General features: G+C 36.7%; 1 long non-coding RNA gene across 1 annotated transcript in view; it reads left to right on the forward strand.

Moving 5' to 3' along the window:
* The first annotated feature begins 6,848 nt into the window (after positions 1-6,848).
* LOC118907074 (uncharacterized) overlaps positions 6,849-13,222 on the forward strand; it is a 106,271-nt gene continuing 99,897 nt past the window's right edge. The window contains exons 1-2 of the long non-coding RNA XR_008997277.1: positions 6,849-8,861; positions 9,198-9,295. This is a non-coding gene — a long non-coding RNA (uncharacterized LOC118907074). The remainder of the gene's footprint in view (positions 8,862-9,197; positions 9,296-13,222) is intronic.

Below are 13,222 nucleotides of genomic sequence, written 5' to 3' on the forward strand. Positions count from 1 at the left end.
GGGACTAGCAATTACCAAAGGGGAGGGGTGTGGGAGGGTGGGTGGGGAGGCAGGGAGAAGGGGATTGAGGGGTATTATGTTTAGTACACATGGTGTGAGGGGTCACGGGGAAAACAGTGTAGCACAGAGAAGGCAAATAGTGACTCTGTGGCATCTTACTACACTAATGAACACTGACTGCAATGGGGTATGGGTGGGGACTTGATAGTACGGGTAAATGTAGTAACCACATTGTTTTTTCATGTGAAGCCTTCCTAAGAGTGTATATCAATAATACCTGAATTTAAAAAAAGACACATGCAAAGCACCTTTCAAATTTGACTGTCAATGATTTCTTGAGTTCACCTCTGTTTCTTTGATTATGAACCTAAGAGCTCATGGAGTACTAGAATGTGGGTAGAATCAGATTTTTTTCCTTGCCAAATCATCAGGAAAGGGAACCTTTCAGAAAACAATACAATTTTTTGAAAACATTTTTTGCCAATGTTTATGACAAATAGTACTCTCTTGGATGGCAAAGACCACATCCCAGTCCTGGAGATGATTTAGCTAGAGTAGAACATCAGCTGACATTGTTTGATATTCCTGCCCAAACAGTAATGGTCACCAGTAAAGCTATAAGTTGGATGAAGAGGACAATAAAAATTGGGAGTCCTTAGCTCTCTTTTAAAAGGCTTACTGTCCACTTACTTTTGTACAGATACCCTGTGTTTGAGACAAACTGTTACTTATATATTTTTCCTGACTCTGGCTTTTGCTATCTTCATTCTTTATCCCTACAGTATTTATTCTTATCAAAACATTATCATCTTCTTAACAAAATCTTTTCTGTCCTTAGGACTTTTATTGAATGCTATCTCCTTTTAAACTATTCTGATTAGAATCCAATCTCCTCTCATTTGAGCTTCTAAAGTATTCAGTGATTTCCATAAACCCCCCAGTATGTCTTGTGTTAAAGTCCTTTATATTCAGCTTTATCCACTCTTCTGAGCTGTGGTAAATCTATATGCAGAAACTGTCCTCTACTTCTCTCTCTACCTTACCAATTGCCTAGCAGAGTATCTGGCTCTTGGCAGGTGCTTAATATATATATTATTTTGCATTTAATTGAATTAAATTCTAATGAAATCTATCTTCATTCTCAACCTAAATGATGGTTTTTAATAAGTTGAAAATTATGAGTGAATACATATGACTTACCATATGAGATAGGTTTGTATGTTATTAAGAGCTCATGTTTGGGGTCATACAAAATAAGAATCTTGCCTCTGCCACTTAAGTTACTTGAATAAATTATTTAGTCTCTCTTTTCCTTACATTTCTCATCTGTAAAATTGGGATGACATTTGTACCCCTCTCAAAAGGTGGTTGTCAGATAATCTTGATATCATCTTAAATAAGATAATTGATATAAACAGATCAGCATCATGCCTCATAGCTATTATTTCCATTGTATCAGGTGCTAGGGATATATTGGTGTATAAATAGCAACTACTGTCCTCAAGCATCTTGCATTCTAGTTGAGAGGACAGAGAAGAAAATGTAAAACTAGAATTCATTGTGGTAAGGATGGGCTTAAGTGGTTTGCTTACAACAAGCATTTTTCTTTTTGTCGATAGTTTTATATATCCTACACAATATAAACTGATCATTAGGATCAGGAAAATATCTGATTTTGTGCCCAACAGTTTAACAGCAGTCTAATCTTTCAAACTGAGAAGCTATGTAAAGGTTCTGAATTTGTATTAGCACTAAATGAGTGTAACATACAATCTCATGGCAGAGAAAGCCATCCCTACTAGCATTTTAATGTACTTTATGGGCATGAAGAGTCATAAAGTGTTTCAGTCAGCAGTTTAAGAGTCAAACTTTTCTTAAAAATTTTAATTAAATAAAGCAATCTGAAGGAAAGTGATAGTCATAGAATCATAAGAATTTTAAAGCTCAGAGATAATTTTATCCATACTTCATTTTACAGATGATGGAACTATGACCTTTTGAAGGAAAGTGACCTGTCCAAACTCATACAGCTTTTTGGTGAGATTGTTGAGGCTCTGAGGACACCTGAGACAGCTTTCTAAAATATCTTAAGGTAACAGCTACATCTCAACAATGTTAAACTTACGAATTTAGGTAGCCTCTCCTAACTTCTTAGACAAAAATAAATTGTTTCATTCACCTCTGTGTTCTCTTGATTAGGTCAGGCCCTGTCAGGACAGCCTCCCTTTTGATTAACTCAAAGTCAACTGATTTGGGAAGTTAATTACAGCTATAAAATTCCTTAACCTTTGCATATAATGTAACTAATCCTGGGAGTGAAATAATCATATACATATTCTTGCCCACACTCAATTGGTGGTCTAAACTCAGTAATACTATTTCCATACAATAGTGACAACCAATTAGAAAATTTAATAGAAAAATAACAGTTACTGTTTACTATAGCTGTAAAAAATAGGAGATGCTGCGGTAGTCAGGATTCTAAGATGCCTCCCAATATTTTCCTACTCCAGTGTACATGCCCAGACCATGAAAATTATGGCTTTTACTCCTGTGATTAGATAAGATTGCATGGTACAGCTGATCTTATCTGGATGGGTCTGATGTAATCATGTGAGCCCTGTAAAAGTACAGTTTCTTTGGCTGGGAGCAGAAGAGAAAGTTAGAGAATCACACTCTGGCCGACCTGGAAAAGTACGAACACAACACGCTGTAAACTGTCACTGCTGCAAGAGATGGGCAGCTTCTAGGAGCTCGCCAACAATTAACAGGAAAATGGGAACTTCAGTCCCACAACTCAAGGAAAGGAATTTGGCCAACATGTATAATCTTTGAACGATCAGGTAATTCCATTTAGGGAGTTAAAATCAGAATTTTTAAAACCGATATCAACTGCTTGTTTAACAGATGTTGAAAGCAGGCCCTGGAGATTTAGAGCCATCAATCAGTGGGTGAATGGAGAGGCAGGCTGTGCATTCCACATTATTGAGCTTTTATTGTTCTGCACCTTTGCCATTATTATGGCATAGAAGCTTATTTCTACACTTGTGAAACAAAGGGAGAGATATATACAGTCTCTCAGAGTACCCCTAGTTTACATTTGAGGAGTTTTTAGGAGTATAAACAAAGTATCTGACTTTCCTCTAACCCACTAAAGCAGTCATCTTTTAATATCTAAATGTACAAAGCAGCATTTAGACTAGGTAGAGGACAAGAAGTGATGTCTGATTATTGTAAACAAAGAAGATGTACTGTGCAAACAATTCCAGATGGATCTCAGGAAAACAGCTTGACACGGCAGCCTTCTAGAATCACTCCACTGCAGCGGGAACAAGTGCTTGATAACTGGGCAGGCTTTATTTGCCTGCACACTTGGCATTTGCTTTCTGTCAGATGGGAAGGCAACACATCTGCCAGCCAGCAAAACAGAACTTTGTCTCTGTTTATGTTCTCAGTCCCCTAGCTAGGAGGTTAACTTTGGGGATGATAGGTGAAAAGCTAGAGTTTGTCATTTATACCACTGTGTGCAGATGGTGTCTCAGGCATCTGTATGATCTTTCTCAGTACTATTTACTGCTCTTCCATCCAGTCCCAGGAGACCAGGTGTGAAATCCAGCACTAAGCAGTTTCTGCTAGCTGTGAATTGTGTTGAGCCAAAGGGGCCGTGTGGCTGGACTTTGGAATGTGAAATCACATCATTACTTATACAATGAAATTCAGTTGCATGTAAACCCACATCCTAAAATATGTTAAAGTAGGGAAAAATTTCACTCTTTTTAAAGATGATAACATCAGTTTGGGTTATCAAGAAGTATGACAATTTATGTTACATTTAATATTTCAGGCATTAATAGAGACTTTTAAAAAATGTGTTTTTCTTATTTCCTAATATAATTATTGAGCACTATGTTTTAATTCAATTCATTAGATATTTATTGACATCTTACTATTTATAAGCATTGCTTAAAGAACTGCTAAGGATGAAAAGATAGACAAATTACAGTTAGTTATCAAGCAACACACAGTCTATGGGAAAGAATATGGCATGAATGGGAAAATTACATACAAAATACAAGAAGCACTTTGGAAGGTTAGAGGAAGGAAAGATGAGTAGATGGGTGAGATCAAGCATGGTTTTAGCGGGGGTTGGTATTATATTTGCTTAGCCTTAAAAGGTGGGAAGAATTTCAAAAGATAGAAATGGAAGAGGGTCATTTCACACTTAGGAAAGTCATCTTGATGTGGGAAGATATGAATTACATAATGTACAGAGCAAAAAATAGCAAATAGTTTGTACAGCTGAAACCGTGCTTTTGCCTTCAAATCTGAAGAAAGGTTTATGTGTTTCTTTTCACATTTGTTGCTTGTGAACCATTCATCACTGAAACAGACCTATATTCCCCATTTCACAGAGGATAGAACCCAGACACAGATAGGAAGGATGGCAGCTAGCGCATGGTGGCATCATGTGCCAGGCACTGTGCTACATGCCTCCCAAGTATTCTCTCATTTAATCTGTGAATCAACCCTGTGATGTAGCATTATATTAATATCACTTTATTTCTAGGGAACTCAGATACAGAGAGGTTAGAAAACTTACCAAAGTCATACAACTACTCAGCATAGAGCAAGCTCTGATTTTCCCAGTCAATGCTTAGTGTTTTCTATTTACTACTTATGAGTGAAAGTGAAAAAAAAAAAGTTACACTTTGAAGTTGGTAATTATTTAGACAATGGGATATTACATTTTTTTGGAAGAGAGATGTTCAGGCAAGATTGGCAGAAGAGAGTTGCTGTAAGAGAAGAGATGCAGAAGCCAGTGTTTGTGCTGGTGAAGTCTGTGTCAGAGCCATTTTAGAATAACCATGGACATGGGAGGCTGTGGGTGGCTGACTTCTGAAAGATCCTGATGCTACCCTCGATGAGTTTGTTTTTTGTTCATAATGAGCCTTCTTAGACCCAAGTTGAACATAAATCCAGGAATCTCCATGTGATTGGTTTAGTTTTGACACTCTCTGGGATTTAAAAGGATTTTTCTGGCTAGATTCTGCTTCTGTGATGGTCAAATGAGCTCACTCATAATAGACTTACTTTGTCATAAATAACAACTATAAAATCTGGAAAAAATACAAAAAAAATAGCAACCTAAATAATCTGGAGGGTGAACATGAGAAGAATTGAAACTTAGAAGTTGTATGCATGCAGTGAATTTCCTGTTATTTTAGCCTGAGGGCAGGTGGCATATACTGCCATGCATAAGGAGCAAAGCTACAATAATTTGCAGACTTTTGGACCTGCGGAATCAGAGGATAGGGTTCAGGGTAATTACTGTTTCTGAATAGTAAGGGTAGACCTCCCAGAACAAATAGAGCCAGAGAGAAGGACTCCAAATCCTTGTATAAACTTCACTCAAAATCTCTGGCTGACCACTGAGCCATGTCTGTGTGGGAAATCTCTAAGCAATCCCATGGAGGCAGGACAAAGAAAAAAAAACTAAATACACAAAAAACTGGACTGAGATTTGACTGGTTGCCTGGGAGACAAAGTTTGTAGTTTATATTCAGCTAAGTCATTGCCTATTAAACAAAAATATCATCACTCTTTGGAAGAATAAATATGACCCATTCTCAAGAGAAAAAACAATCAATGGTCACCAAATTTGAGATGACTCAAGTGTTAGAATAAGTAGATAAGTATTTCAGTCAGTTAATAAACTATGCTTATTGAGATACAGGAAAATACACTCTTAATAAAAGAAAATATAGGCTATCTCAGTGGAGCAATGAAACTATAAAAAAGAACTAGTGGAAATTGTTAAACTAAATAGGGTCAATGGGCACTTCATCTTGTGGTGGGTATAGACACAAAATATGGTGCAACCCAGAGCAGAGTAGGCTTGAGAATTATGTTTTCAGAAATGCCCAGAAAACTTAGTGACTACAAAAACATTTTAGAACCAACCACTCAAGTATACCTGTACCATAATGAGGATAATTTTAGCCAAATTTCAATGGTTGAAGAAATTCTTCTTAAAAGTGTTTTTCCATGAAATGTATGATTGGAAATTTCACCATTAGAAAGTAACTCTTTCAAAAGCTGTTATCCTTTGCCCTATGTTTTGATTGCAGAGCACATGGCTACCAGAATCAAATGAGGATAAGGGAGAGCACCACCCATGAGAGAAAGGCTCCAGAATGAAGAGAGTGACGGCCCACTCTCCATTTCTGCCTGCCACTTCCCTCGTCCCTCACCCAGAGCAATGTCAAAGCATGTGATTTTGAGGATATGTTCATTGGCTTGTTTATCTTACTTAATTATACACAGCCCTTATACTTTTAGGAATGATCTGAGACTAAAAATAGCCCATATAAATAAGAAAGGTATAGATATCAATATAGGTTTCAGAAGTCATGCAGAGAAATAAAACAATAATAATAATAATCCAAAAATCTGGAATATAAAGGCATTAAAATTGAATATTATTCTTTTACTTTGACTAAAATTTAAAGACAATCTTCATGCAAAATAATAAATGATATTTATAATTAATGCTTTCTTAGTCATTAGAATGTTAATTTTGAAGACTATGGAGCAACATAGAAAATGCTTCTGTTATGATAGACGAAAGCAAATTACAGAGTAGTATATATACTCTAAATATAACAAAGTTCAAATTGTGTGTATTATGGCAATATATAGAAAACCAAGAAAAAGGCAAAAAAAATAGGTGTTTTTAATTTGAGGGAATAAAATTGTGATAGATTTTTCTTAAGTAATGTAATTAAAATGTAATTCATATAATAAGTAAACAGGATTGTAATTTACTTTATCATTAAATAAAGGGTAATCCCTGTATTAAGAAAAACTATTAAAAAAATAAGAGTTTTAGTTTAAAATATGAGCTTTAGAACTGCTTCAAACTTAGAGAACCTCTGAGATTCACGATGTGGCTCTGAATCAGCTGCCTTGATGTTTGCTACTGAAGTACATGGGATTGGGAGCCCTGTCTGTCCCTGTACCTTCAACCCACAGAAAACTAGATGGGCAGAGAACATGTGACCTGTCTTGTTATTTGATGAAACTAATGAAACCTGGAAGTATTGTTTTGATTTTTTCAAGACATTCTTAAAAAATGATTTGCACCTCCCAAGCCACCTCAGCACAAAGGCAATTTAAATTACTTTTCAATCAATAATGCAAATAAAGTGTTACTTCAAGCCCAAGAGTAGGGAAATAACACATTATAAATGATTTCCCGAGTTCCAGATAGAATCTGCAGAATTTTGCAGTTCTTACAGAAAATGAGTGGATGGTAATCCCACAGTAAGTTATCTTCCCAGTAAATGTGTGTAGGTCCTGAAGGCAGTGCCACACTCGTAATTCAGTTGGTCATTTGGCTGGCTGGACAGAGACAGAGGGAATTAAGCAGAAAGCCTTAGGACAAAGGGACTCTGCAGTGCCTTTAGGCTAGTGTGGTTCACATTCTAATTTACTACCTGTTTTTTAATGACTTTTCTATGAATCTCTCTCTGGGAGGTCTTTGTCTTCTCCCAGTCCAGCAATTCTTCATTTACCATCTTCTTACAGCATTTGGCACATTCTAACTTCCATTATTGTTATCTCAGGCAATATTAAGAACATCATTGACTTTGAAAATAGATTATCAAATCTCTGATCAGTATTTAGGTGACATCAGGTAAGCTTTCTTAAATGCTCAAATTTGAGTATTTCTCATTAATTGAGTTAATAGAGATAATCTTACCAGACTCATGTGTTTTCATGAGTGTTGCGTGAGACTATATATGTAAAGTGTTTAGCACAGACCTGAAAAAGAGTAAAAGCTTAATAAGCTGTAACTAGCATATACTTTCTTCATCTCTTTTACTAAATTTAAGTTTCTTGAGAATTAACTCCAAGATTAATCTTCTGTACTGTAATGTCAGAGAAGTAAAGAGATAATGCTAACATGGTTTCTATAGAACATTCCTGAATCATAAGCACATTTCATACAGAGCTCTTGTTAATTACCCTCTACTTCATGTAGTCTCTATTTCTCAATGAGTATTGATCATGGAGGAGCTCTCGACCTTTTCTCTTGGTTCACTGGAGTGTTTGCTTCCTGCGTTTTGCTCTGGTACATCGGACAGATGGGCTATTGCAGATCCCAGGAAGTAACTCTAACTTTGTCTCCCACACAATATAGCAAACAGAAAGGCAAGATAGCGTGACTGAAGTTATTGAAAGGGCTGCTTTGTATCTGTTTGATTTTCTTTTTTTTTTCAAAAAAGAAGCACATCACTAAAGACCACTCATAACTAAATTATTTGAAATATACTTCATGCTGATCAGGAACATGTGCCAAGACGCAGGAACTGAGCACAGCTTTAATGATTTCTTTTTTTTTTTATAGTATTCAAAAGTCAATAGATGAAAGATCATCCAGGAAGGTAAATCACACTGTGAGGTAATTCACTAGAGACTCACATCCAGTCATGTGTATTCTTCCCTGTCCATAACTGAGCTCAATTCTTTCTATTTAGTATGGAGCAATGATTCAAAACTCCACAAAAATTCAGAATTTCACACGTTGAACAGTTTTCGTCACATTGTTAACTTCTCTAGCCCTTAAGTTACCTATTTACTTATTCACAATAGAAAATCTGGCTCACTCTTCTTTCAGGACAGATCTGGTGACCCTAATTTTGAGGTGTTAGAAGACATAGAACCGTATAAGCACTGAGCCAGAAAATTATATGTCATACTCTCTTTGGTGCATTCCTCTTCAGGGGTGACTAAACAATTTACATCCTTGGAGAAGATGACTTTGAAATCCAGCTCTGAAAAAACTGCTCCAACAGTGAGTATATCTTGAGACTGCTGGAGATGCAGCATTAGAAAACCAGGCACTCATCCCTTGCCTAATAACCCCAGCCCACAGAGAACCAATAACTACACAGAGGAATTTAATCATTTTTGCTCTGCTTCCATCTTATTGTTTCCGAGGAACAGGCTGTCTGCTGAGAGAGAAATCTTCCTGGTTCAGATTATGGGTAAAGCTGTAGGAGGTACAGTTAGCCTCAGAAATTGTCAGGGGCTTTTAGGAGTTATTCACTCTTAAAATACTGTAATGATTAGGTAGCTCAGAATTCAGTCTTTATAGAAGCAAAAATAAACGTTGGTTTTTGTCTCCCAATCAGTGATTTCTCAAAAGGAGTCTGGCAAACCATCTTACATCTATCTTCCAACATGCCTGTGAGGAAGAAACTGGAGCAAATAAGATGGAAGCCCTGGCAAGGTAGATGAATAATGATAATTGCATCTTTCCAACTGATCTCTCTTACAAAAATAAGTGGCTGGAATTTGAGATTACCATGGGGCTGTTAAGTGATGACAATGGTATGGTCTTGGTTTGGAAAACATGTTCTGTACCAGATTGTTGAGTCACATGAGATCCCTTGCAGTCTTTTTTCTTAAAAAAATGACAGAGCATGATAATATGATTTCTGAAGTCTAATGGCCACCAAGCATTTAATGACCAGTTCTACCTAGATTCTCCCTTTTTTTCATATAAAAATATCAAGTCATCTTATCAAAGAAGATGAATTTTAAAGGAGCTGAAAGCAAAAGGTTAAACATAGATAAAACAAGAATTAGAACTTCTAGAAAAGAGTTTATTATTCAAATACTTACTGAGCATATTTATTTGTGAGACACCATGCAAAATGTTGAAGAAACAGAAATCAACTATGTATTTCTGTCCTTGAGAGACCTTTTAATTCAGTAAAGGGGGCAGAAGTGTCAAAAGTTAATGATGCAACGAGAAGGAAACAACTTCCAGAACAGAAGCAGAAACAGCACTGATATGATGACAAAATTATTTTAAATACTTCAGTATAGACAACATGATTATGTCTATAAACAACATATGTATAAAAAATATATATCATGTATATACATATATAATATATACATAAATATAATTGTTACCAAGCATTCCCCAATGCACATGGAATTCTCTTCAGCAACATATATTCTCAACATCAATAAACTTCTACCCCAGAGGCAGCTATGACATCTGTATTTCTGAGTTATCAAAGCTTCTCTAGTTTTCATCCTGAATGCCAGAAATGGGTACTTAGTGGTGAACTAAGTCCTCTTAGTACAATGAATGTGTGAATTCTAGAAATGGCCCTTTACTGGTGAAATTAAAATTTTCCAAAAGATATGAATTGTCATAAATAATTAAGAGACACTCCATACATTGAACAATAACAGTGTCTAAGACTCCAGCACTCTACCTTTCACCAACTAAATCCCCAGAGATCTAGTGTCTGGCTGTAAACTCAGAATTCTGCTTATCCAGCAAAGACTTATGCGTAACAACTATAATAGAAAAGTAGTAAATATTATAGTATATCTATGCACAATAGACATTTTATATATTGACAGATACATAGTAAATATAGATACATATGTACTATAGACATATAGATATAGTTCACAGTTGTAGATATAGCTATAGATAACAGAATACCCTCTCTGGAATCTTGATATGACTATCCCCAGTGAATTTTTCTTGCAGCATGGAATTTTGATCCCCTCCAAGAACAAGAAGGCTGGACTTTCTTATTTTTTTTGCCACCCACTTCTTTCTTTCTTTCTTTTTTTTTGTTTCACTATTATTATTTTTTTTGGTATCATTAATCTACAGTTACATGAAGAACATTGTGTTTACTAGGCTCCCCCATTCACCAAGTCCCCCCCACAAGCCCCGTTACAGTCACTGTCCATCAGCGTAGGAAGACGCTGTAAAATCACTACCTGTCTTCTCTGTGTTGCACAGCCCTCCCCGTGTCCCCCCCACATTATACATGCTAATCATAATGCCCCCTTTCTTTTTTCCCCACCCTTATCCCTCCCTTCCCACCCATCCTCCCCTCCCACCCATCCTCCCCAGTCCCTTTCCCTTTGGTAACTGTTAGTCCATTCTTGGGTTCTGTGAGTCTGCTGCTGTTTTGTTCCTTCAGTTTTTCTTTGTTCTTATACTCCACATATGAGTGAAATCATTTGGTACTTGTCTTTCTCCGCCTGGCTTATTTCACTGAGCATAATACTCTCTAGCTCCATCCATGTTGTTGCAAATGGTAGGATTTGTTTTCTTATGGCTGAATAATATTCCATTGTGTATATGTACCACATCTTCTTCATCCATTCATCTACTGATGGACACTTAGGTTGCTTCCATGGCTTGGCTGTTGTAAATAGTGCTGCGATAAACATAGGGGTGCATCTGTCTTTTTGAAACTGGAGTGCTGCATTCTTAGGGTAAATTCCTAGAAGTGGAATTCCTGGGTCAAATGGTATTTCTATTTTGAGCTCTTTGAGGAACCTCCATATTGCTTTCCACAGTGGTTGAACTAATTTACATTCCCACCAGCAGTGTAGGAGGGTTCCCCTTTCTCCACAACCTCACCAACATTTGTTGTTCTTTGTCTTTTGGATGGTGGCGATCCTTACTTGTGTGAGGTGATATCTCATTGTGGTTTCAATTTGCATTTCTCTGACGACTAGTGATGTGGAGCATCTTTTCATGTGTCTGTTGGCCATCTGAATTTCTTCTTTGGAGAACTGTCTGTTCAGCTCCTCTGCCCATTTTTTAATTGGATTTTTTGCTTTTTGTTTGTTGAGGTGAGTGAGCTCTTTATATATTTTAGATGTCAACCCTTTATCGGATCTGTCATTTATGAATATATTCTCCCATACTGTAGGGTATCTTTTTGTTCTATTGATGGTGTCCTTTGCTGTACAGAAGCTTTTCAGCTTGATATAGTCCCACTTGGTCATTTTTGCTTTTGTTTTCCTTGCCTGGGGAGATATGTTCATGAAGAAGTCACTCATGTTTATGTCCAAGAGATTTTTGCCTGTTTTTTTCTAAGAGTTTTATGGTTTCATGACTTACATTCAGGTCTTTGATCCATTTTGAATTTACTTTTGTGTATGGGGTTAGACAGTGATCCAGTTTCATTCTCTTACATGTAGCTGTCCAGTTTTAAGGCTAGACTTTCTTAAGGCCCAGAATGGATTGTGTAATTTATCTTGCACTAGCTTGATAATAGCTGTTTAGTTAATAAATGTCTCCAGGCAAAATTTATTCTGAGACCTCTCATGATAACTTAGTAGCAGACTTGTTGAGGAGAGTTTACAATGCTCAAACTTCTTCAGCAATTGCTGTTTTCTGCTGAAGGACCCTGGACTTGTGTGTGACAGATGGGCTTAGGACAGTTCACAAAAAGCATCTTCTGAAGTTTGAAAGATGGGATGAGTAAGCATGGGAATGAAGAATATAGATTGACACCAGTGGATACTATAGTTTATAGTTATGTTTCCATTTTTGTATTGAACCTATCCCTGATTAATGGCTTTTCTCACTTTTTGAGCTATCATTCAACAACTCAGTTATTTCCTGGTAGAATAGATATCACTTTCTTAGAAGGCCATCCACCTTGGATATTTTCCATGTGACATATAATATAGCCAATTTCATTGGCTAAGACACATAGTCCAGAAGGAGAAGCTACATGAATGTCACATTGAGCAAATGATTTTGACATTAATTTACATTTTTATACATTAGTTTTACTCATAAGACTTCTAAACAGTTTTACAGTTTGATTCACATATTTATGCCTATATTGTTCATGATTTAGTTATTTAAAATACTTTACTTTCATGACTTCCATGGAAACACAGAAAGGCAAACACAAAAGGAAATATGAATTTTGTCTTAGTATGTTATGGGACAAGTAGTTGAGTCTGATATTAATGGAGGGAAAAAGTGGCCCATTAGGGTTATCTTCCCAATGTTTGGGAACAGATGGTCAGCATTTCAGATGACTCTAAGAAGCAATGGGGAAAGCATCTCTAGTTGGTGGTAATTGTGCATTTCTGTTTCCCTTTCTTCTTGGAAAGGGCTTTAATAGGACACTTACTATTATTTGTCAATGCCCTGTTAAGTAGGTCATCTGTGTTCAGATTTAGAGTCTGATGTTCTGGATAAAATGAGAGTTCCTGTGGTCAGGATTCTCACCTGGCCCTGGCTGACTAGCTCACTGCACACCTGTGGGTAATTTGACTCTATATAAAGAGCTCCGCCCAGTGCTGTGGGCACAACATGGTGGCAGGGCTGCAAGGCTGCAGGAGAGCAGAGCAGAGGCCCAGAGGA

Source organism: Manis pentadactyla, chromosome 1 (assembly GCF_030020395.1).
Source record: "Manis pentadactyla isolate mManPen7 chromosome 1, mManPen7.hap1, whole genome shotgun sequence".
Classification (NCBI taxonomy): domain Eukaryota; kingdom Metazoa; phylum Chordata; class Mammalia; order Pholidota; family Manidae; genus Manis; species Manis pentadactyla.